Source organism: Phocoena sinus, chromosome 4 (genome assembly GCF_008692025.1).
Source record: "Phocoena sinus isolate mPhoSin1 chromosome 4, mPhoSin1.pri, whole genome shotgun sequence".
Lineage (NCBI taxonomy): Eukaryota > Metazoa > Chordata > Mammalia > Artiodactyla > Phocoenidae > Phocoena > Phocoena sinus.
In genome coordinates this window covers 5,142,108-5,166,118 of record NC_045766.1, presented here as the reverse complement: position 1 = coordinate 5,166,118, position 24,011 = coordinate 5,142,108, and the positions used below count along the sequence as shown (strand labels likewise).

The following is a 24,011-nucleotide window of genomic DNA, read 5'->3' as shown; positions in this document are numbered from 1 at the left end:
GAGAAAAGAAGAAACTTTTAAAAAACGATAAACTCCTCATTCGTACGAGAAGGTGATGTCAGGTGGATGAGTTACTTGTTATCACATGGTTACGGCTCACTCTCAGTTCATCCTCCAAAGCTGCTTTCTAAAGCTACTCCCCCATCCTCAACATGTCAGACCACCAGCTCCTTTCAATAAGGAAAGATCCAGAAGATGAAGAGGGATTTCTTTTTCACTTTCAGGATCACTAAACAGCATAACACATACAGCCTGATTCACTAGTAAATTGTTTGATTGGCAATATTTGATATCTGACCTGTTCAATTTTGTAAGCACAGCCCAGGAACATAGTCATCTCCCAATAATCCATTTTAAAAAAGGGAACAGAGATCATTTCAAAGTAGCACATAGTGTAAAGCTGTGCTATGATTCAAATATATTCAGATGGATATCTGGATCTGGTATTCTCAACGATTTTAACCCCATAGCAGTGTCATGTACTGTCATATCATCAGTCACATAAATCACTAAATGTCATTTTATTATTTTTTGGGTTGCATTATTTATTTTTAAATTGCTATTTTATATTGGACTATAGTTGATTTACAATGTTGTGTTAGTTTCAGGTGTACAGCAAAGTGATTCAGTTACACGTGTACATAAATCTACTCTTTCTCAAAATCTTTTCCCATTTAGGATATTACAGAATACTGAGAGCACATTTTGAATTTTCTTACTGAATAAGGTAATCCTTAAATATTGATTTTATCTTCAAGGGTTTCTAAGTTTATGAATTGATTTATTGAGGCCTACTCCAGGCTAGGCAGAAGGAGAGGTGATGGGCAACCCAAAGTTATCTAAGACATTGGGTGAAGAATCACTGAGCAACGGAGCTTACCTGAAAGGATACCATTAAGATTCCTATGGTCGGGAATTCCCTGGCAGTCCAGTGGTTAGGACTCTGCACTTCTACTGCAGGGGGAATGGGTTCGATCCCTGGTCTGGGAAGTAAGATCCTGCAGGCCGTATGTCACGGCCAATAAATAAATTAATTAATTTAAAAAGAAAAGGTTCCTACTGTCATAAAAATGGAGACCTAGACAGAAGTTTGTTGAGTTGTAGGAACAGAAGGGAGATATTATATATCAGAATGTACAGACTGTAAAAATTGAACACAGGGACTTCCCTGGAGGTCGAGTGCAGGGGGCGCAGGTTCCAACCCTGGTTGGGGAACTAAGATCCCACATGCAGCTGGGCATGGCCGAAAAATAAAGAAAATTGAACACAAAAGGGATGTGATGCAATAAATGAGATAAAATATAAGCCACTGATATACAACTAAAAGGCAGGGTCCAAGGAAAAGTAAAAATAAGACACCATTCAAACTCCAAAAGCATTATTCCTTAAAGAGAATGTAACATTTTGGATTCCTATAAATTGTCTTTTAAATCTACAGATTTCTGATCATGTATTCTAATTTTGAAGGGCTCCACTTGCTACTCCCTACTTTGATAAAATAATAGAAGCTCAAAGTTAGAAGGGACCTATCTCACAGGGTATTTGACGGCAATTATTATCTCAGTGGTTTTAAAATATATTTTTAGCCAGAGGACTCTTTCTTCAGAAATAGATCATGCAGAAGTGCAACTGTTAATAGATGAGCACGGAGTCTGAAACTGGAATGAGCGATCTGTAGTTCTGAACTCCCCCCCCGCCGCCCCCAGTCCTTTACGGAGCCCAGGGAGAGTCCTGCGTCCACAGAGGAGACTGCTACCCCCTGGCCCACATATACTCCCCACTGAAATGCCCGGGGCCAGCTTACCCTACGTGTTAGATTGTTTTTGCATGATTCCAAAGACCAAGAAATCACCTCCCAAAGTAGCTGGGTCCACTTGCAGATAGCTTTACATTTGTAGAGAGGCCTGTCTTACAGAATTGAAATTCATCTTTCTGCAGTTTCCTTCCACTGGTTAGTTAGTATGGTAGTTTCAGCTTCAGTTACCTACAGTCAACCATGGTCTGAAAATATTAAATAGAACATTCCAGAAATAAACAATTCAATAAGTTTTAAACTGCACATTATTCTGAGTAGCATAATAAAATGTGCCATCCTGCTCTGTCCCTCCCGGGACTTGAACCATCCCTCTGTCCAGCACTAGTCACTTAGCAGCGTCCCAGTTGTCAGATGGACGGTCTCAGTATTACACTGCTTGTGTTCAAATAACCCTTATTTTACTTAATAATGACCCACAAAGTGCAGAAGTAATGATGCTAGCAATTCGAATATGCCACCGAGAAGCCATAAAGTTATTAAGTGAAAAGGTAAAAGTTCTTGACTTAGTAAGAAAAGAAAAAAACATCCTATCCTGAGGTTGCTGAGATCTACAATAAGAATAAATCTTCTCCCTGTGAAATTGGGAGGAAGGAAAAAGAAATTCCTGCTAGTTGTGCTGTTGCTGCTCGAACGGCAAAAGTTATGGCCACAGTGCATGATAAATGCTTAGTAAAGGAGGAAAAGGCATGAAATTTGTACACTGAGATGTTTTGAGAGAGAACATATTCACACAACTTTTATTATAATATATTATTATAACTGTTCTATTTTATTATTAGTTGTTGCTGTTAATCACCTGATGTGTCTAATTTACAAACTAGACTTTATCATAGATATGAATGTACAAGGAGAAATATAGTATATAGAGGGTTTGTTACTAACTGCAGTCTCAGGCATCCATCGAGTGCCTGGTACCCCCATGCAAAAGAAGCAACTACTATGTATCTCCTGGGCCTAAAACAGCACATGAATGTAGTAAGTGTTCATATATATATTTGTTGAGTAAGTGAAGAAACAACCTTAATTTTTTTTTTAAGTCATAAACTTCATAATCTGTCTTCCAAACAGCAAAGTGTTCAGACATGGTATCCTTCTCAACATTTTCCTCTGGTCAAGTTGCTTCAAGTACTTCTCCCATGTGTGCTTCACCATCCTGGGCGATCTGTTCTGGCTTTGCAAAGTTTCATACACTTTCTTGGCAGTGAGGAGACCAGAACTAAGTGAATGCACTAAGCATGGTTGGACGAGAGCAGAGTACATAGAGCCAATGGTTCTTAAAGTCTGGACTCATTTTTTCACAGCAGGATTCAAAAACTCATGGGCTAGGACCATCCCATGGTTGATTCTTACTAAGTGAGTCATCCACCCAATCCTCTAAATCAGCATCTACCTCTGGTCTACTGTCTGCTTTTGTAAATAAAGTTTTATTGGAACACAGGCATAACCATCCTTTTATGTATTATCTATGACTGCTTTCCTGACCACGGCAGAATTGAGTAGCCAGGAGAGGGATCACACGGCCTGCAAAGCCTAAAATATTTCTACCTGATCCTTTAGAGAAAAAGTTTGCGCATCCTTGCCCAGGACCAATTAAAGTTCACGGTATGAGATCACTTATACGCGTAATCCAAAAAATACAACAAACTAGCGAATAAAACAGAAGCAGACCCACTGATATAGAGAACAAACTAGTGGTTACCAGTGGGGAGAGGGAAGGGCAGAGAGACAATATGGGGTAGGGGAATAAGCGGTATAAACTATCAGGTATAAAATAAGCTACAAGGATACACTGTACAACATAGGGAATCTAGCCAATATTTTATAATTAAATGGAGTATAGCCTTGAAAAATTGTGAACCACTATTTTGTCCTAAACCTTATTGTACAGCAACTACACATCAATTTAAAAAAAGCTAAAAAAAAATGTTCAGGCCAACATAAGCAGTACCACCAAATACTACAAACCCAGGGAACCAAGGAAACTACTCCTTTCAAGGCAAAGCTAACTTCTGCCTTAGAATTCCTTTGAAGCAGCATTTCCCCCACGTCTGTAATCAGTAGAATTATGTGTGAAAATTTTTTAAAGTGCCAATTCCTGGGCCTCAAACTAGGTTAACCAACTCAGAAACTCAAGAGTATGGCTTAGAATAATCCCTGGCCTCAGCACCGCCTGTCTTAGCCCTATCCTTCTACCATTGGACCTTCAGCTTATTTCTGGCTTTGCTGTTATTGTTCTGGTTGTTTGTTTACTTCATTTTTACTTTGACAAATTTTTAGACCAACAGAGAAGTTGCAAAATTAGTATAGAGAGGGGCTTCCCTGGTGGTGCAGTGGTTGAGAGTCCGCCTGCCGATGCAGGGGACACGGGTTCGTGCCCTGGTCCGGGAAGATCCCACATGCCACGGAGCGGCTGGGCCCGTGAGCCATGGCCGCTGAGCCTGCGCGTCCGGAGCCTGTGCTCCGCAACTGGAGAGGCCACAGCAGTGAGAGGCCCGCGTACAGCAAAAAAAAAAAAAAAAAAAATTAGTATAGAGAGAGCTCCTGTGTAATCTTCATCTAGATTCCTCCAATGATAACATTTTAGATAACCATAGCAAATGTACCAAAATCAGAAAATTGACCTTGGACCGTGCTATTAAGTGAACTAGAGATCTTATTCAGGTTTTACCAGTTTTAACAGGTGACCTTTTTTAGTGTATATGTCTTTGAAATTTTATCACATGTATATATTCCAGTAAGCACCATGACAATCAGGAAATAGACTGTTATATCACTCCAAAGAAACTTCCTCATGTTACCCCATTGCAGTCACGGAGTCTCTCCAACTCTAAATCCTCAAAACTACTGCAGAGTCTAATTTGGAGAATGCTACATACATGGAACAATACAGTACGGAATTTTTCGAGGTTGGTTTTGTTCACTCACCGTGATGCCCTTGAGATCCACCCAAGCTGCAACACACATCCATGATTTATTCTTTCTCATTGTTGAGTAATACTCCACCATATTGATGTACCGTAGTTTGTTAATCCATTTGCCCAGTGAAGGACATTGGGTTATTTTCAGTATTTGGTGAGCGTTAATAGAACTTCTAGAAAGATTTGCATCCAGGTTTTCACGTGAACAGAAGTTTTCAGTTCTGGGAGATAAATACCCAGGAATAAAACTGCTGGGTCAAGTGGCCAGTATATATTTACCTTTATAAGAAACCACCAATTGCACTCCCCGATGGCTGGACCAGTCTGCATTCCCCCCCAGCAGTATGTTCCAGTTGCTCTGCATCTTCATTGGTGTGTGGGATTGTCAGATCTTGTTATTTGTTTCACTGTAGCCATTCTAGTAAGTGCACAGTGATATCTTACCAGTGGCTTTAATTTGCATTTCCCTGATAGGTAATGATGTTGAATATTTTCTCATGTGCTTATTTACCACCCGTGCAGTCTTTGGTGCTCAAGCATTTGCCCATTGTCTAATTGGGATGTTTGCCTTCTTACTGTTGAAGTTAACGTGTTCTTTGTATATTCTTTGTCAGATGCGTGAAGTGAAAATATTTTCTCCCAGACAGAGGTTTGTCTGCCACAGAACAAAGGTTTTAATATTGATGAAAGCTATTTTATCCATTTTTGTGTTAATGGGTCATGCACTGGTGTCGGTCTTTATTAGGGTCCGATCAGGAGAGAGAAACGACACGGTACTTTGAATATGCAAAGCAGATATAGAGACACAGACATGGAGAACAACTGAATGGATACCAAGGGGGGAAAGGGGGGAGGGATAAACTGGGAGATTGGAATTGACATGTATACACTACTATGTATAAAATAGGTAACTAGTGAGAACCTACTGTACAGCACAGGGAAGAAAAAAACTGAAAGAAAAAATTTACTGTTAACCGTAAGCAGGGTCTTGCTTAATGACGATTGCCTGGTACGAAGTAAAGAGAAATCTAAACACTACAGGACTAGCAGAGGTAAGGAGCAGCTACCACCTCTAGGGCTGAGGTCCCGCGCCTAAGGAATAGCCCCCGTCCCCCAGGCCTGAGCTCCAGACCTTGTTGGAGAGGGTGTGGCCATGGTTCCCTGAAAGGTTGAGAGGTTGCTCTGGGGCCTCCCCAGTGGTACTCGCTGGAAATCCGCCCTCTAGGCATCAGAGAAAGCTATTCATGGAGAAGAACTTAACTAGAGATACAAAGGTACACAACTGCCATTTGCTGTGTTGGGAGACGTTGCTGGCCTGAGCGTACTGCAGGAGCTGGGTGTCTATGGAGATACCGCCGGCGTCCGGCCAGTGAGTACCCAAGACGAAGAAGAAAGACCCTTTCCTCCTGCAATGTCTCCCCTGTGCCCTCTACTGACAAAGCTTACCATCCTGCCAGCTGGTAAAGAAAGAAAATTTAAAGCGTCCACCCAGATCCGTCTTCACGGGGTGGGGCTGGCCGAGTATCTCGTAGACAGGATATGGCGTCTGCTTGTTAACAGTGCCGAGCACAGACGGTCAGTAGGACTCTCCCTGCCAGTTTCTGAAGGGTCTGGGGGGCGCGAGGAGAGGCTGGGCTTTTTGTCCTGTTTGCCTGGAGTACAGTGTGTATAGCCAGAAGGGCTCCAACCTACAGGGCTACTGTCTTCCAAGCCTACAAGAGGGCCAGAAAGAGCAGGCTGTCCTTCAGATGTTGTGTTTGCACCCATTGGCAGTTCCAGGTTGCAGGCTGCTCTAGTGCCCAGGCTGGCATATATAGAAGGAAAGCAAAAAACAAAAAACCCAACACCCAGAACAAAAGAAACTAACAAAAAGCAAACCACCAGGGAACTTCCCCCTGGGTCATCCCTCAAGTCCTGAGGTCCTTGGTCAGTCCTACCCTTTTCCACTTGTCAGACTCTTCTGACAGTTGTTTTCTGTATTTTGTGCAGGGTTTCCGGTTGTAATCAGCAGGAAGATAGGATGGAATCTGCTTACTCCATTTTCTTTAGAATGGGAAACTCTCTCTGTTTAAATTATTTCTGAGGCTCGTTCCACGTGTAGGTGTTTCTGAGCCGTGGTCTTGCTATAAGCAGCTGGTTCAGGGAGATTCCCTCTAAAAAACACATTGATCCTGATCTAAAAGTCTTCCTCATTTGCTAAAGCTGGACACAGGCTATAATGTGGGCATTAAAGAGATACTCACCTGTGTAACCGTGAAGGGCAAGTTTTACTAAATTTTGGAGCAGACACGAGGAAAGAACTTGAACTGTCCTGAACTGCCAGCTGGTGGAAGAAAATGTACATTTGCCATCACCGATGTGCACCCACCTTTGTGACCAATCAAAGGTCCCAGATGCCTCGGCACTCTTGGCTATACTTTCATTTCTGATCTTGTTAGCTATCAGCTTTCCCCAGGAGGTTTCCTTTGAATACCCCATTTGTGAGGCTCACAGAGGAGTGGGTCCATGATGGTAATAATGATCACAACAGTAAACAGTAACCACGGTAACCTTCTTAGCATTTCAGAGTACCTACACATGCCAGGCATTATGATAGGTGTCTTAACTGCATCATTGATCATCCTCACTACAACATATTATTTGATAGATGAAGAAAATTAACGGAGGCAGCAGAGCTTAGAAACCTAGAGTTTTGTTCCAAACGCCATCTACTTTTCCCGATGCACCCTCTTGCCTTCACTCCTTCTACCGCATGTCTGTACCACCCTTTTTGTTCGGACCTTTAGGCGAACATCCTAGTATTTCCATTTTGGTTTTATCTACTAAACAAGATTGAAGTCTCCTTGAAGGCAGTGAATTTTCTTAGGTCCTAACACAGTAGCCTCTGCTAGGCATTGAGTGGCTGCTGATTTTTATAGCTACCAATCCAGGGGCTGTCCTCTCTGGAAACTGACTTAGCAGAGAGATTCAAAGACTTTATCTAGAGAGTCACAAATCCAGCCAGTGACCGCTGAGTAGAAGGGACGCTCGGTGAACAATGAGGCTATTCCGACCGGTGATCAAAGTCTGGCCATGCATGTATATGAGCACCCAACTTAAGATGAGGTGGTACAGGTGCATTAGTTTACAGCTCCATAAGGAGAAATGGACCCAAGTGTCATAAATGCAAGCACAGCCTTTAAACACACACTTTTCAGAGACACCTAGTTGACGATGATCCCTGATAAAGGCTCACATCAGTCACGCCACAGCCTCCCGTCCTGATGACAAAGAACAGGCTGCCCGTTTCTCTGAAGATGATATGTTATCAAAACATGATAAATGTGCTCACAAACAGGTAGGGCTAAAAAAATGCATGCAATATTTCTCTGTGGTTTTGCGACAACAAGCACCTTGACTGGATTTCCTATCTGCTAAGGATTAAAAAGCAAAAGGCTTTAAATATCAAGAAAGCTCCAAAGTAAAGAGATAAACATCAGAGGATCTGGGCATTGGAATACTGCTTCACATCTAGTAGAGCCACAATGCAAAGCTTACTCCAAAATATTCCTAACTACTAGTCAGTCACATAGCCTGTAGCAGAATTCCACCATGGTCAGTAAAATATCTGGAATGTTCTATCCGATGGAAAGCTCCTTTGTTCATTCAATCGTTCCTCCATTCATTTGTTGGCTGACTATTTACACTGTGCTTTTTCTTAATGAGCCAAGACCATGCAAGGCGCTAGGAAAACAGCCATGAACAAGACAGACATCTTCCTGCTCTTAAGGAACGTCTATTCTATTGGAGGTGGCAGACAATAAACAAAACCACACAACAAATAAATTATTGACAAGTGGGATGGAGAGTCCATAACGGGATATCAAAATGAATTTTTTTTTAATTGAACTTAGTGAGTTCCTCTGTATTTTTTTTAAGACTTTTTGTTTTTGATGTGGACCATTTTTAAAGTCTTTATTCAATCTGTTACAACACTGCTTCTGTTTTATGTTTTGGTTTTTTGGCCGTGAGGCATGTGGGATCTCAGCTCCCCGACCAGGGATCGAGCCTGCACCCCCTGCATTGGAAGGCAAAGTCTTAACCACTGGGAAGACCCTGTAGTTTTTACTAAGTAGCCCTGGTTGTATAGCTTCATGCCATACAGAACGACGCTGTTTTCATTCTTCTACATGGTGACACACCAGATATTTGAGGACAGCTACCTTCTTACCGTCAAAACTTTTCCAGAACAAATATATCTCCAGAGTTTTTTTTAACTCTTTCGCCTTTGACAAAACGTGTGGCCCTTCCAACACCACTCTGGTCCTACATGCTAGGTTTTTTTCTCTGTAAATGCAGTGGTTCACAATCTATGCTTTTGTTCATCATCACATTAGCTACAATGAATTATATGGCCCCAACAGAAATGTAAGAGGGACTTGAACATGAGGGGAAGACATGGGTATTTAGTAAGTGATGCCTCTACCGCAAATTCCAAATTTCACCTAACATCACAGCAGAAGATCTACCATTATCACCTTCCTCACTGTCAATCCTATACCTTTACTGATACTTCCAAGCATAATCACAGACACATATACACTATATAATATGTACACACAGAACAATATTAATATAGAGAAAACTTGATAGAGGAAAAATTATCGAATAATATGCTTACTGAAATATAGCTGAATCACAGCCTTACATGCCTCGTGCTCAGGACCAAGGCTCTGGAGAAGATCCGCTGGATTCCAATCCTGGTTCTATCGTTCCCAGCTGTGTGACTCCGGGTAAGTACTTAACCTCTCTGATCCTTAGTGCCATCATTCACAAAATGGGAATAAGGTCAGAACCTTTCTGTGTGAATTAAACAAGCCAATCTATGTAAAATATTAGAGCATTTGACTCACAGCTAGTGCTATAGATGTCTATGCTAATCGTTATTACAATTAAATGTGCCATGAAAATGCAATTTCATTATTTGCTAAGACCAAGTCAGTCTTCCTTAAAAGCTTCCTCCATGCTAAGTTAAAAAGGGGAGGGAAAATGTACTTTAACATTGAGTTTACATATTCACATCCTCACAGCCTCTCCAGGCTGATGAGTCTCTTTAGGATTCTTTTAAACTCTGTTGCCCAGAGTTAACATCTTGTGTCTTTCTCTCTTCTTGTGCTGGATCCGCCTCTTCCTCTTCCCTTCCCTTAACTTCAGGAAGATTAGAGTTGTTCATCAAGTTAGTTCTAATCTTCCTAGCAGGCAAGGCAAAAAGGGAAACACGACTCATTAAGAAAAAAGGAGGAAGCATGCCAGTGCCACAGGGAGCCAACATCGATTTACCTTTTCTCCTACCTGTATGTGTCTGTATACCTAGAATGGAATCTTCTACCCTATTAGCACCAAGGCAAAACTCCCAATCTTGTTCTTGTGCATTGGACTTTCTCTAGAAGAATTCAGATGTATCCCTTCCATTACCCTGATTCTCAGCCTTCTGTCCATCCAATGTCACAGCCCTTTAGAAATAGGACAATAAGGAGACTGCCATTGGGCCCACTGGGCAGTTTGCTACTTCAGTCCTGGCTGTTATCTTAGGCCAGGGTTTTTAGAGCATGAATAAATCCAGTCAGCTTCAGCTCTCTGGAAGGAAAGTTGTGCCATTTATTTGTTTAATCTCTCCAAAGCAGTCCAAACGCATTACCTGGAGGTAGAACTTGGAATTGGATTTCTAGTCCCAAAGGACGATTGCTGCTAGAGTCAGCCTAAAGCCCTAGCATGGAACAGGAACATTTGTAGTTAGACTCTATTAATAAACCGATGAAAGCTCACTGGTTAAAAGCCAAAGAATGCTATTTAATGCTCTCTTTTGCTTTTAATGGACTGAAACCCATTAAGACACTGCTAAATAATATGGCAATTTTTTTCTTGCTGCTGATAGGGGGACAGACACACACACACACACACACACACACACACACACACACACACACACACACAGAGTAGGTTAATTTCAATAGGCTCTACACCTAAAGCAGCTGGAATGGAGCAGAACCGAGAGTCCAGAGGGTCCAAGGAGTCCCAGAGAAAGGCTAGACAGAACTTCCATGATTGCATTATCAACTTTTCCTGGGGCTATTAAACAAATAGAGCAAAAAACAGGCACATTTGGTCCACAAACAGAGATGGCCGGGGACAGGGGACGGAGGCTCCAAATGGCACAACAGATGTCTCGGGGCTCACATACCAAGGTGCAGGCTTGGAAGGGCCCTTCCGGGGGTTCTAATGCTGAGAACAGCTGATTGAGCGCAAAAATGAGAGAAGTTAGGGGATGGAGTTTGAGAGTCTTGCCTCGCTCTTGAACTTCCCAGATGGGCTGTTTCATCTATTTTTGGAAAGGTGATGTCAAAGCAACCAGCTGATGCAGTCATTTTGGTGAGATTTTTGCTTTGGGGACAACTGCCAGGATTCAGCTTCACTATCTCTAAACCTGGTTCTCTCTTCCCACCTAGGAACAGCCGTCTGTCTGCCCCACTCTGTGCTATGGGCTGTCCTGGGTTGCAATGGCTTCCAGACTGTCACAAGGTTATGGAGCTCCCAGTCTACTCAGACTGTGGCCTCCAAGTCGAGGGCATCTCTTGCTTCTGGTCAAGGGGGTCTCTTCCTGATGGCCTTCCCTGTTGGTCTAGATTGGATTCACAACCTTCCTCTGAAAACAGGAGGCTATGCATTCATCTTTTATATACATTCCTAAAATTCTTTCACTTCAACACACGGCTCTGGTGTTTCGAGTCTTATACTATCTTGGGTTTAGGTCCTGCTTGCCTGCATCACCATGATCGATGTGTTCTTCCTATTACGGTCCCAATTTCTCCCTTGATCTCCAAATCCTGTCCTGCTTTTTCTATGGCTGCTGTTCAAATACCACAGAGCAAAACAGACTGTGGCAGTTCCATTTTACAAAGATGTAAGATACCACTGTGGCAGTTCCATTTTACAAAGATGGCCAGAGCAAGAACTCCCATCTCACATGATTAGCTGACATTGTGACTCTGCCACTCTGCCATCGTTGGGTACCATCTTGGCCATCTCTGGTGCCCATCTCGACCAATAGAGTAAGTTCAGTGAAAGGATATTGGGAAATTAGAGGCTAGGTCATAAAAGGAATTAGAACTTCAGCCTAGCTATCTTTTCAGAACCCAGATGCCATGTTGTGAGGAGGCCAGGACATGTGGAAAGGCCACCAGTAGATGCTCTGGCAGACAGCTCACACTGAGGTTCCCACCAAAAGGCAGCATCACTAACAGCCCGATCTGTGAGTGAGAAAGGTCTGGGGATGACTGCATCACAAGCTGCCGTTTGACTGTAAGTACCTGGGAGACAGCGCTCCTCAGCCCTCCACCCAAGCCAAAACTGCCTGCTTGGGCTTCCCTGGTGACGCAGTGGTTGAGAGTCCGCCTGCCGATGCAGGGGACACGGGTTCGCGCCCCGGTCCGGGAAGATCCCACATGCCGCGGAGAGGCTGGGCCCGTGAGCCATGGCCGCTGAGCCTGCGCGTCCGGAGCCTGTGCTCCGCAACGGGAGAGGCCACGGCAGTGAGAGGCCCGCGTACCGCAAAAAAAAAAAAAACCAAAACCTTCCTACTTAACCTCAGAATCATGAGAGATCTCATAACATGGTACTAATAATACTACTAGTAAGATGCTCATCATCATGACAGATACTGAGGCTAAATGACAATTTTTTTTTTCCCACCACCAAGTTTTGAGTGGTTTGTTTTGCATGCACAGATAATTGGAAAAAATATCAAACAGCTGAATATTTGGAGGCCACTAGACCAGGAATATGCAAAGTATGGCCCGTGGGCCAAATCCAGCCTGCCGTGTGTTTTAGTAAATAAGTTTTACTGGAACACAGCTCATGCATTTTCATATTGGCAATGGCTGCTTTCGTGCGACAGGGTCAGAGCTGAGAAGCTGTGACAGAGATTGCATGACCCACAAAGGCTGAAATACTTAATATCTGGACCCTGTATAGAAAAGGTTTGTTGAACTCTGATAGACAAATGGCTGACTTTTCCATTTTCGTTTTGTTTTGTTTTTTTTTTTACTTTTGACAGTGAGTATTCACCATTCTGCAGCCTAATATACTTGTATCCTATCCAGCTATGTAAAATTTTATATTAATTTGCACTCTGCAGGCAAAGCTACACATATACACTCAAGCGTTTGGGAAAAGCTTTCATTACATTAAAGCACACCACAGAGATTCTAAACGGCCATACATGTGGTTTTCATGATGCTAATTCTGGATTGAGTATGAATGAGGTACCCAAAAGTAAATTTGCACATTGACCAAACCAGGGAGTAGGGCACATTATAGTAAATGTTTTATTTTTCTTTCTGGAACAAGAAGACAACTGATAAAACTGGCAACTCCTGGCTGTGCAGAAATTTACATTGGGTGGAATTTTGATGAAGCTAAAACACAAAGACTTTCTGAGGTTTTTAAGTAAAGGCAAGTAATTTTAACAGCACCTAAATTAAATTAATCTGATGACAAAGTACCTGCAAATTGAATGGGCCTTCTTGATGTATTCTAGATGTGTTCTACGAGAAAAAAGTACTTTGTTGATCAAGTCCCACTTGGTTTCTTTCCTTCATTACTCTTTGCATTATAAAAAATTAAATTTCTGCAAGGTACAGCTCAAAAAATCTATCTTGCCTTCCCCCATTAATTGCAAGTTTGATGGAAGATGTCACCTTTACTCTTTTGAAAAAAGGGAATAATAGAGGACAGAAATACTCAAGGAATTTGACAGCCATGCCAAGTAAATTATTCTATGGCTATTCCAACCACAGCTATTAGATTTGTGTTTTTTTTTAACACAAAGGCATATAATCGGGTTAGAATCCTGGATTACTTTGAAGTAAGAAATTGGTTTTCACCTACTGTTTCAAAACCCTTTTTAAGATCCATTCATCTTTCAGGGTGACGATTAGCCACCCCCTCTTCCTAGGGCACAAAAGTTAACACATACTGGTACCTCAAAATAACTAAGAGACAAATCCAACACCACTAACATGTTTTTCCAAATATTTGGCAAATGAGAGATTTATGAAATATTTCTACTAATGGGGAGATAAATATGATTTCTGTCTCATTTCTGATACAGTCTTCTGCAAAGAAAATTCCTTAAAATGGGGATGTCAGTAATTTACAAATTAATATGATGACCTATTGAAATTTTAAAAGCTATATAAATAACAAGTACACTCTTTCTCCTGTTTGGGAAATCACCAACTTTATAGAGCAAACTATTTATGCCCCTGAACTTTAGACTACATTACCTTATTTTTAAATACCACTATATACTGATCTAAAATGTCTTAGTAACACAGGAAAAAGCTTGCATTTATGGGCCCTGAATCAATCCTTTCTAAGTTACTGGATTTTCAATTACCAAAATTACTGCACTAAATATCACCTTAGTTGCCTGAAAGAATTAAAGCACTTTCCAAACTGGAAATTCCTAGAAGATAATACATGTCCTGCCAGACTCTAATCCTTTCCACTGTAGGCAGTCTTTTTTTTTTTTTTTTTGCGGTACGCGGGCCTCTCACTGTTGTGGCCTCTCCCGTTGCAGAGCACAGGCTCCGGACGCGCAGGCTCAGCGGTCATGTCTCACTGGCCCAGCCGCTCCGCGGCATGTGGGATCTTCCCGGACCGGGGCACGAACCCATGTCCCCTGCATCGGCAGGTGGACTCTCAACCACTGCGTCACCTGGGAAGCCCTGTAGTCAGTCTTGTGGTATCTTTATTTGATAATTTTGTATATTCATTTAGAAAAATTAACATTTGACTGCCAAAAACCCCCAGTGGGGTAGGGCTAACAAGGATTAGCAGAGGATCAAGGGGTTTGCTGCCTACGAGGAGATCGCAAGGCTGCAGGGGTCAGAACTGGGTTCCAATCCTAGCTCTGCCTCCTACAAACGTGTTGACATCGGTGAAGTTATTTCACTCAGAATCTGGTTTCTTGAACTGCAAATTAAGAGTTAGATTCTCCTATAACCTTCACTAGCCTCTAACATCGAATTTCTAAACCTCTTTGTTTTAGCCTTTTCTTCTTGCTAAAGTGAACCACGAGAGGACAGGAAGAAATACTGAATATGCCCTAAATGTTTAAGGGAAACACTTCATCTAAGGAGTTGTTTTAGGGGTTGCCACCCTTGACATGTTTAGCACATGTGGTTAGTAGTATTTGTGAACCCTCTACCTCCCTCCTATGAAAGGATCATTCCAATTGCTCTGGACTTTCGTGGCAGTATATCTGCTGGTTTCCCCTGACAAACCATTTCCTACTCTGGATTATATTTTAGGTTTATTTCTTGTTTTCCAACCAGACTGGAGTCACCCTGGGAGTAGAACACCTATTCTGTACCTTACTTTGCAGCCCTGCAGTATCTTAAAATATTGCAAAATTATTTGAATAGCAATGAGTGGGTGTGAATGAATGGGTGGATAAAAGAACAAATAAATACCCTAGAGCTCAAGAGTCAGATGCTCAAATCTCTGACCAGTTCAGAGAAGGATGGGAAAGGTTTTCTTTTCCACAAGCTTTTCTACTTCCTGAGCAGCATGAAAGAAATGCACTATTCTTTTCTGGTTTTACTTTAATTCTACCAGAGAGCTGGCAAGGAAACAGAAAGCCAGGCAAAAATTAAGATAAGGTCCAAATGGGTAAGTATCCTGACTGCTACACATTCTGCATCTTGACCTTCACCTTGGAGTTTGGCCAGGCACCACCAGCTGTTAGTCTGAGGGTAATTGACTTGAGCAATCATGTAAGTATCAAATGCTGTCAAGGCTGCCTGCAAACTGAGTCATAGCAAAAGCAAAGCAAAGGCTGTGTACTGGCCACATGGCGCAGACTCCACCCCACTGAGTTAAATATGCTCTCTGCCCTCAAATTTAACCCGATACCAGTGACACAACTCAGTTAGTACATAGTCAATCTAACTCAATAGAGCTTTTTAAAATGTTCTTCACTCTCATTAGAAACTGAAGTAGCAGGGTAATTTAATGATGAATCTGAATGTAATTAAGGTAATTAAAATAGCAACTTAATTTTATGCTGTCTCTGGGAAATGTTCAACCCAAGGGTTGCACATTCAAATTCTGAGTTACACTGGTTAATATCTTTGATGTGTATTATAAAGTAGTTAAACGTAATAGAATTCAATTAGTAAAATATATTGACTCTAGGCACTGAAATTGGTACTATATATTTTGGGAGTGTGTTAGTTTTCACTGTTAAAAGAATTCTTAGGATGCTAGTCCTGAAAATAAAATTAATACATCACTTTATTGACAGTTTTAATGTAAAACTGCTAGTGGCTGGGATAACGACATATGGGATGAAGGTGTATGCTCCACCAAGGAGGTGAAAATTTGACGGGGTTGACAAGTAGGAAGGTACACAATTTCAGTAGGTGCTAGGACGGAACTTACACAGAAGCCTGGAAATGGGAATTAGCCAGGCAAAGAACGTGATTCTATCTGTACATGTTTGTGCGCATCCATCACTGGCACACAACGTGTGCATCCTCTGTGCCTCCGTAGGTGATACATGGGATGAGGTGAGGTATAAGGGAGGATTTTTCGAAGCAAAAGAACATACGCACCTTGCCCTGGATTCTCAAGTAATTTTGTTGCGCTGGAGTTCAACAGAGATGTGAAGGACTGCCAAAAATGGTAGGCAAAGGTCAGACCACAAAAAAGTTCTGACGCCATGCTTAAGAGTCTGGAATTCATTGAGCATAAATGCAAGTATAATTTTTAATTTAAATATCTGTTTCAGTTTGTGTTTTACCAAGAATTCAGTAGAAGCTTTATGGCTCCTGACTGTAAGAAATGTGCTGCTAACATGTTTTGTTTCACATTCGTTTCATGTCTATTACTATTAGATATTAAACCCTTCACTTTTCCACTTTGGAGACAAAGTTCTCTCATGGTCCACGTGTTTTTTACAGGTGCTCACTTCATGTTCTGTCATATTTGATCATTGTTAAACTTTTTTGTTATAGTTAAGAGTCTAACATTCAGAATCATTATTTTGCAGTTGAAATATTTTATCATTATATAAGCTTATGTCCACTTGATTCCTAAGAAGAACATAAAAACAGGGGGAGAAAAAAAACCCTCCATTAATTAAAAAACACACACAAATGCACGCATAGATACAGATGTTTCCAGAAGTGTAACAGCTGTAGACAAAGCCACTGGGAGTTTTAATTTAGTTTTTAAAATTCATCCAGATGTCTGTTATTTCATAGATACTGGTTAGGTGTTTAGCTTATCATTTATTTTATTCAATTTGGTATTTCTTAAAGAAAGAGAGCCACATACACGAAGTGTGTACAGATACGCACACACACACACACACACACACAAGTCAGGGACCCTGTTGCTTTGAACCATAACATAAATTACGTCTAGCTTGTCAGTTTAGTTTTAATTCCCCTCCTATCATGCACACAATACCCCAGCCCTTGACCATATGGATAGACGACAGGTTCTTTAGGAAATGTAGGTCCTCACTGCTTCACTCATTCATTACGTTTAGGAAGACAACACGTTCCTGTCCAGATGAAGAATTTTTGGTGAAATTCTTCTGCGATTCAAGGATTGGGTTTGTATAATGTATCTGGGTCAAAGCTTTTATCAGCACAATACCATTCATCTTGATTTCCTCAGGCACAAAAAGAACAGGATCGAATATTGTTTGTGATTTCCACATCACCCCTAATGTATGATCTGTCATCACGGATTCATACACAAGGATGCTGGAACCACAATATTCAAATAAGCATCTAGGGTTTGTGTGTGTGTTTCCTTTCTGAATTCCCCTTCTCTTTTTTAATCTCTCTAGAGATCTGCTACCAGTACACTCTGCTGGTACTTATCACACATCTTGAGCAGGGAACACTTGGTAAAGGCTCTTTCTTCGACCAGTCAGAAGCATGTCATGAGCCAGCGCTAAGAAGAGAAAAACCACTTAAGGCATCAGTGGTCTCGCAACAGTGCTTCAACTCCTGTGCCAAGATGCTGGCAATGGGGTCCTTAATTGTATTAGTGACTGTTCCAGGGGGTCTTTGTTTGGGAGAATGGGTGAGAAAAGAAAGACCCCAGGAGCCAGCACAATTTCTACTCTGCCAAGAGGGGCATTTTTACGTCACTACACCAGATCTGTAAGTGCTGATAGAAATGTGTCCCTTTTCAAATGACTTTGTATTGCCTCCGAAAGGTCAAAAGAGCTATGGCTTCATAAGCCACAAAAGCATGTGTTCCTCTTCTTAAAGAAAATGGGCAATGCTGATTATGAAGACCTGGTGTAGTGGGGTATTTCAGGAACAGGTATTAAAGACAGAATCTTGCATATCAATAAATATGTATGCAAAATATTTATATAATAAAATACCATCTGATATATTCCATACAATATCATACATACAAATGTATAACACAATTTCAAAGATGCATGGCTTTCTGATGTCAAACCAGTTTGTATTCTGTTATAATTTTCAACACTTGGGACCTTTGTCTGAAGCCTTTGTCAAGAAAAGCAAACTTTTCCCAACTTCCTTATGAAAACAGAAACAAAGCTAATTCTCTCTTGTCCTCTGCTGAAAACTATGTGTCTATTTTCTAAATGGCACTGGACTGGCTTTTCCTTACAAACTACTCATCTACCACTTTTATTTCCGGGTCACCATTCTCATGATTTAGCTTCTACTTAAATGGAAAGGAAAAAAAAAGTGTGTGCCTAGCACTGCCTGGCACTGGGTCTGATGTAAACAGCTGGCTTGAGAGGATAAGGCTCAGGAAAGGAAAGACCCCAGACTCTGTGACCTTATAAAATTGACTGACATTCACAAAGAGGCTTTGTTTCCTAATGTATTTATTTGTAGTCATTGGATATCACTTTCCATTGGATATCTTCTTTATCATTAGAAAAGTCTCCATCGCTCTAAGTATAAATAATTTGAATTCCAATAAACACTTAGAATCAATTATTAATTCAGAGTAAATAAATGTTCCTTTGCATTCATAGACCTTTTCATAAATAGATTCAAAAGTATTTCACTCTTGGCACCTTTGGGTCAGGTAAGTACAACATCCCTGGATGATAATTTTGAATTGCCAAAAAGAAAAAGAGAGGGGAAAATTGATACAAAGAAGATTGAATCATAAGAGAGAAAAGTGCAAATTTAACTTGTAACATAGTAGCTTTATCTAATGACTATATTTGCAATTCGCTGAGACTTGAGAGAATTATGTAATAGAACCAGGGAGAAATGTTCTCAGATCTTACCAAGTGGATGACTATCGTAAATCTAAAACTCAATAGACTAATTAACTCCTGACTGATAGTCACTGAAGGAACATTAGAAACGTCAAGTCTTCTTTACCTGTGTAACCAGGGAATCTCAAAGGAAGCAAACAAAGAACAAACAAGCTTTAGGAGTTAGACTTGATGACCTTTAAGAAAACCTGCAACTCTGAAATTTGATGAGCAATATCTCAGAATTCTTTGGATTAATGAGAACCATTGTTCTTTCATGCAATCAGGTATTCACAAATAAAAAAGTCTAGAGGTTTGCTTTTAATTCAAGAACAAGAGAGCAAAACTGATTGCTTCAGGTTTTAAAACTACTTATTAAAAAAAAAAACAAAAAAAACCCTACTTTTACACAAAAAGTACTCTTTAAAGAAAAAAAGATAAATAAAAGGATTACGCAAGTATGTACTCTAAATGAGCATATCATCTGGCCATAGGAAAAGGTAAGGACATAAAAATTATATGTGAACAAGAATAAGATAGGGCAGTTAGGAAGATACGGATTCTTATGGGACTTCATAGGCAGAACGAAGAAGAGAAAAGTGACACACTTTAAGGGAGAAATTTAGAACAGTATAAGATACAAAGATGCAGGGGGATCACGTCTCTAGCGAATATTGTAGGTGAACAGCAGAAGAAAAGTTTGGAAAGGCAGGTTGTGATCACACCATGGGGGACCATGAGGTCCAGCATAAAGGCACAATGAAGGTTTCTGAGTGGGTTAGTGCTGTGCCTTATATACTGTCTAGTATGAATGGGCAGTAGCATGAAGGATATGGTTGTCAAGGGGCCAGAATGGAGGCAGTTGGACTTGCATGGAGGCTAGGGCAATGGTAGGAGTAAAACTGAGACCCATGAGGCCAGGATATGGGTAGAAACCATGTGTGAAAGAGTGAAGGACGTCTTCTGGGAATGTGAGGGGAGTGGGTTCCAACCACTGAACGGATGTGTGGACTGAGATAGGAAGAAGAGGCTAAGACGGATAGAAGGTTTCAGGTCTATAAGCTCCAGGACCAAAAGTAAAACTCGGAAAGGCAGGATGGAGAGAGAGTTGGGGAGGATGGTCAAAGTGAGGCTTATTTTTTTTTTGAACCTGCAAAATAGAGGTGCTAACAAGCCATCCAAGTGAGTGACCAATAAGCCTTAGAAATCAGGTCAGGGATTTCCCTAGTGGCTCAGTGGTTAAGAATCCTCCTGCCAATGCAGGGGACACGGGTTCAAGCCCTGGTCCGGGAAGATCCCACATGCCGTGGAGCAACTAAGCCCGTGCACCACAGCTACTAAGCCCGTGCGCCACAACTACTGAGCCCGCACACCTAGCGCCCGTGCTCCGCAACAAGAGAAGCCACCACAGTGAGAAGCCTGCGCACTGCAACGAAGAGTAGCCCCCACTCGCTGCAACTAGAGAAAGCCTGCATGCAGCGACAAAGACACAATGCAGCTGGGTTTTAAACATAAATAAATAAATAAAGTGTATATAAAAAAAAAAAGAAATCAGGTCAGATTTCAGGAGAAGAACAAGGCTGGAGATGTGGAATGCTGAGACTCCAACACAGGGATGGCGGAAGCCATGGTGGGATGTGATGCTTTTATTGCTCACTAATACCTGTCCCCTTCCCTGAAGAAGATTATTCTTCCCTGCCCTTTATAATCAGGCTTGATCATGTGACTCGCCAAGGAAAGGGAGAGGAAAGTTAAGTCACTTGCATTAAAAAGCTTTAAAAGCCTATTGATTCACACCCTTCTTTTTTCCTCTTCCATAGAACTGGTAATGCCCAGCTAGTGATTGCTTCATTAGCCTGGCCCTAGAGTTAAATTAACAAAGGAAAAAAAAACAAAAAACAAAAACCCATAGCTGCTCTGTAGGGTGTGAGAGCAATAATTAGTGGCTGTAAAAGCCACCAGGAGTTGGCAGTTGTTTATTACTGAAGATTCACCTAGCCTAACCTAATGGATAGGTCATAGGAATGAATAAAACTGTCCCCAAAGGGAAAGTAAAGAAAGACCAGAGGATGACTTCGCACAAGACTTAATCCAACAACTGCGAACGTGTCATTTCACAGGAAAAAAAAATCAATTGAGCTATGTTTGCCAAGTTATTTTAAGCATAATTTCTTAAGTTTTGTCATTACTTTTTCTGTATAGAAAACTTGCATTAAAAGAAAAACGTGGGGAGGGATAAATTAGATGAACAGATAGTACTATATACTACTGTACATAAAATAGATAAACGACAGGACCTACTGTGTAGCACAGGGAACTATATTCAGTATCTTGTAATAACCTATAATGGAAAAGAATCCAAAAATAATATATATATATGTATGTATATATGTATATGTGTGTATATATATATAAACCAAATCACTTTGCTGTGCACCAAAACTAATACAACATTGTAAAGCAACTATACTTCAATTTAAAAAAAACCTCGCTAAGTCAGACAAAGTTATTCTGGTCACCTTTGGAAATGTTTGCTCCGTGAAATATTCTGTGAATGAATAGCAATCACCCTCCCGTAACAATTTTGAGTGTTCGAAATATTTTTTAAAATATTACTTTTGCCTGTAAATTTTTCTTTGTGTAAATTCACCAAACACTCCTCATTAGATTGTAAGGACTAAAATTATGTATTAACGTTAGGGAGTGTCTTCTTGCCTAGCAGTAGGGGAACGAGGCTATCTGGGAGCGGCTGGTGGTGGATCATTGAATTGCTCACCACTAAAGCCTGCAGACTGGTAGAAGGAGGGGAAAAGAATCCCAAGACCGCGAAGTTAGTGTCTGAGACCTCAGCCCTCATGTAAGCCCAAATATGTAGACATATTTATTAGCCTAAGGTAGCAATTTAAGCCCATAATACATGATTTAGGAATTTAGAAGGAATTGTTTGTCTACATTCTCTTTTTGTAAGTAGATTTGGAATGAGAATTTGGTTTTTATGAATATTCTATTTCTTGTGTGTTTTTTTTTTTTTATTTCTTGTGTTTTAAAGAATCCCAGGAAAACCTCCTAAGCAATTTTTAAATTCAAGTCTATACCACTTCTTGCTTTCTTTTTTTTTTTTTTACTATTGTTGCCCAACCTTCTCCTAAGATTCTTGTCTATCACACCACCGTATACTCAAGCATTTTTAAAAGCAATTGGCCTACATACATACTAAATTCTCGTTAGGAACAATTTGGTAAACTTACTGAAAGTGGTTTAATGTCTCTATACCTTTTATGCATGGCTAAGTCCACAAACCCCAAAACAACTTTTTACATTAAGTAGAAAGGTTACAATTTTTTATCATTAAAAAATATGTGGTCTTTGATTTCAGAGTGTTCTCTCTTTCCCCTTCTGCCTCCGAGTATTTAACTGTTGTAAGAAACTAGCTCAGAGACCCATCCTGTTTTCAGAGCTGTGCTCCTTCCCAATCAGTATGAGGACACAGGCAGTAATAAAAAGGACAAGTAATCGCTTTAAGAAAACTCCCATTTATCAGCATAGGTGCCTCAGATTCATACTGCAGTACGAATGGGCTAAGAGCCTATGAAATTCCAGGAGCTTTCTTGGGCGACTTCTCATAGGTAGTTTTGCAGAAATCCCAGATAAGGATAGAGTTTGGCTTAAAACACCTAGCGAGTGTGCTGGACTCGTTAGTCTTTCAACCTGTATGACCCGTTTCTTTGTGGGTAGAGGTCCCCTTGGATCAGGAAGCCAACCCCTTCCAGATGCCCACCACTTCCTTACTTTGGCTTTAAGATATTTGTACTAACTTTGCAGATTTTATTATCCCTCTGTCCTTCTGGAATTTTCTCTAGCTCCAGCTAGAAAGGGCACTTCACCATTTCAACGCCATTCCAACCACTAGGTGAATCTGGCATCCCCACTAGAATTCTGTCTATCTTATGTAGGCTCTGTCCCACAACCCAGTCCAAACTAGTTTCCATTCATCCTCCAAGAGGACAGAGCCTTTCCACTCTAGTCTCTCAGGTGAGGGATGGAGGTATGTATTCATAACTCATTTATGTAATGGAGATGACACAAAGGGAGCACTTCTTAAGCCCAGTCAGCAGCTCTACCTACCATGTACATATATATATTTTTAAATGCCATGCATCTCAATGTAACAGGGATTTTTTGCATTTTAAAGAGAAATCAAGGTAATCCAAACAGCCATTATTGATAAAAATGTCTAGGAGTAAAAGAGTCTGGCAATGAGCAAAAACTTTACATCAAACTCATCTCTTTATATCAAACCTTTTACATCAAATTTACATCTTTATTCTTCCTACCTACTGTCTTTTTGCAAATGGAATGAATATATGTCTCTATGGCGAGTATGGCTTTAGGGATCCCACCCCAGATGCCAATATCTGGGAGCAGAAATTACACTCAACTGCTTCAAGACTGCTCATTTCCCCTACAGGCCCCCAAATAGGGTGGTGACTTTTCAATTAATGGAGAAAAGAATAATGTGTTCCCTACAAGGTTTTACATCTAAATTAATAAGACGGTGTAATTCAGCTCTTGCTCTGAATACCAAAGAAATGAACATGACAGGTTTTTTTTTTTTCTTCTTCCCCCTTTATATGTTGTGACACAAAACCAGATGAATCAGAGAATCAAAGGGATGAAAGAAAATGCAGCCAACAGACATTTTACTTAGCACCTACCCCACGTCAGACAGGTGCTGGGGTACAAAGATGACGAGAGGTCACTCAGCCTCAGAGAGTATACAGTTTACTCAGGAAGGAGGCATGATGCATGCACCAATAATATTCAGATGAAGTATAGAAAATGTGTTGTGGGAACTCACAGAGGACACTGTCGTCCCTTACAGATTCACACAGGAGCGAGCATCTCTCCAGATCCTTTGAGGACTATGTATCATATGTCTCATGGGTGTACCGCGTGTAAT

The 24,011-nt window shown here is 40.9% G+C and overlaps 1 protein-coding gene across 2 annotated transcripts in view; it reads right to left on the bottom strand.

The window, feature by feature from the left end:
- The window catches only part of ZNF385D (zinc finger protein 385D), a 327,336-nt gene that overhangs the window by 67,221 nt on the left and 236,104 nt on the right, over positions 1 to 24,011 (bottom strand). The gene's annotated exons all lie outside the window — the stretch shown is intronic.